This window comes from Palaemon carinicauda, chromosome 20 (genome assembly GCF_036898095.1).
Source record: "Palaemon carinicauda isolate YSFRI2023 chromosome 20, ASM3689809v2, whole genome shotgun sequence".
Taxonomy (NCBI): domain Eukaryota; kingdom Metazoa; phylum Arthropoda; class Malacostraca; order Decapoda; family Palaemonidae; genus Palaemon; species Palaemon carinicauda.
Genome location: NC_090744.1, coordinates 42896032 through 42899096, shown reverse-complemented (window position 1 = coordinate 42899096; position 3065 = coordinate 42896032).

Here is a 3065-nt window from a genome sequence, read left to right as displayed (position 1 = left end):
AAACGGCTTACCCCAAGGGCATGAAGTAGGTTCACCTCACGAGGAGAGCTGTCTGTGGCAGGTTGCAGGCAAGTGATACTGGTCATTTTCCCGAGGGTGAGCGAAGCCCTTTGGTCCCCCCAACGGTTGTTGAGAGAGCTGAAAAAGCTTTGCTATATGGACGGCTGGCGACAGCGAGTACTGCTGCAGAAGGTATGTGTTGACGGCGTCATAGTAACAGTGAGAGGGGGGGGGGAAGCGGGAGGAGCGACTCACTCCGGGGTCACCAATGTGACGGTGGTAGGAGAAGGTTGGGACTCAAAGACAGTATGAAAGCAACTGAGTGAGTTTATTATAGAACACACTCCTTTATTTACAAAAGCTCAAGGCAACAGGAAATTTCATGTTGAAAATTCGACACTGTTACTGATGAGGAAAAACAGATATGTTTATTCAGGTTCTTTTTAGTGCGAGGGAAAAGCGAAGATACAAGCACAAAATGAACTATGTACGATCGTGTGACACAGTTCAATATATGTTGTTGCCAATGACTCAAGATGATTAGCCAATTTGGACTTGCTGGTTTTAATCATTGTTCCATCTACATTGCAGTGACTAAGGGAAACTACTGGCAGTGGATGAGAGAGGACTTTTCTTAAGCCAAGGGTTTTTTGACAGAATAAGAAAAGAAGACTGTCAAACATGTCTTGAACATTTCAGCTCTACCACTTTCTTATCATTTGTTGACAGAAGACTTTGTTGCATTGCTAGCGAAGTTTCTAAATTTCCTTCTCTTGATGGGCTTTTCAGATCGTGCCGGATCTTCTATCATTTCATCAAAGAACTCCTTTTGCCATTCAGAACCTTTCTGGTTCTGAGGCTGGTTTTCCAGAACATAGATTGATCAGATAGTGATTGCTTTACTCAAAGGATTCTTACTCGAACCTCCCTTTTATGTCCTTGTATACATCGTCTTCAGCAGATGACAATGCATACCTTTCACAGTGTTCATGTATTTTTTTTTTTTTTGCCATTACACTAGTTTTTCCGATGGTAGCATTTCACCCTCATTCAACACCTCGGCTGTTATAGTGGCATCAACTGGTTAACCTGGGATTTTTTAATGTTTCTGAGAACCAGGGCAGCAGCGTTGATGATGATCCGTTTCGAGTACTTTTTGTTAGCATAAATAACTATCCATTTTTTTTTGCTTTGTTTGTCTACATTATTAGACCCTAAGTGCTTTTTCAGTTTTTCACACAAAAATTGTACCTTTACCAGTGAATATTTGATTCCTTCTTTGGAGCAATTCAAGACTTTTTTGTTAGGTTTGTGAATGTCTAGTTTTTGTCCTTCCTTAAAACTTCTTTCTGCACAAGTTTAGTGAATGCATTGTCTCTTTTCACGTAATACTGACCCTGCTTGAGTTTCAAAGTCTTCTTGTAAAGGTGTCTGTGGCAAGACTTGTGATATTTTGGATCCTTGGCAATTAAGTCTGATACATAATCCCTCTTGAAGTCCAAGCCATTGGATATCTATGCATATCGCTTCACCATTTTTTGAAATTATTCAGTGACAACTGTTAACATGCGTTCGAAGTGAGCACTATGTCTACGTCCTACTTTGATTCTCCCTGTCTTATTGCAGAAGATACATCTCTCTTCAAGATTGCCAGTGCTTGATTTAGTCTTAACAGAAACTGCAAAGTATGAACAGAAGGGACACAATTGTTTAACTGCTCAATATGTCTAATCCTAAATAATAGATATTAGTAGCAAAGAGTGGAATAACAATTGCAACTGAAATCAATATCGGTGATCTAAGAACAGATTGTAAGGCAACTTCTGTATTATAACTCCATCTTAGCTCCTGATTTGATTGCTAGAAAGTTGCTGTAACAGGATGAGTGATAATCGTCTTCATGATGATTGGCACTAGGTACAATGTCATAGAGAACGACATACTTTGAAGAACTTCACTGTTTTCAAGGGCATTTTTAGCATGGGACCACCTTTCTTTGGTAAAAAGAAGTATATTGCCATCTCTCTCTCTCTCTCTCTCTCTCTCTCTCTCTCTCTCTCTCTCTCTCTCTCTCTCTCTCTCCAAGAGCAAGATGAAGAATACACCGATCATATACCTAAAATCGATATACCATACATTCACAAAATTAAATGTGCAAGTCCACCATTCAACTGCATTAAATAAATGGCTAATTTAATAAATAAGTGTTGACATTTTATGATAATAACTAAAGGAAATATTAATTTGGTTCTCATTTCAAGTCTATCCTATTTGAACCACCAAAAGAATAACTCAATTTACCTCTGATGCTCTAGGGTGGGAAAATTTTGTATTTTCATTTACCTTAATGATTTCACAAAGTAAATATGTGTAATTGATAAAAAACATCAGATGTAGTTATGACAATTATAAGCTGCAACAAGTATCTGCAATATAAAAAACAATTAATAAATAAGTCTGTCTTTCTATGGCCACTGATAATACAATCATTGAAATAAAAAATGAGAAAAAAAACGAGAGAAGCCAAAAATTCAAAATTGTCCAATTTTCGGCTGATAGGCACTGAAATTTTGGATTTCACGTCTACGAATACATCTATAAAGATTATTCTTAAATTTCCTAATGAGAGTGTAATTGAATACATATGATTCCTGGACTAATAGGGAAGTATGGGAGAATTCACTTCAAAGAGGAATTAGTGTCGTTTCTATACGTGACCTGGGGATATATTGTCCATCATTAATATATTATGCTTGGTTGTAAATTGTTAACCATTCTCTAAAATATCATAAAATGTGTTGGGTTCATTCTCATGTTTCCAAAGTCTGATTCGTAGCCATTACACAGTTCATGTAAAATTGTTAAAAGGTTCCCTTTGCTGTCATTGAACGTAAACACGTCTTGCACCATTCCCTTTCATGCATTTTCTCGCTTTGGCAAAGCGTACCAATCACAGTTCTGAAGCACTAGTGGATCCTAAAGGGGGGAGGGGTCACGGGGGTTACGAACACCCACCCCCCTTTTTTTTAAGGAAAAGAGTTTGACTGTTAAACTTGAGGTTTTCA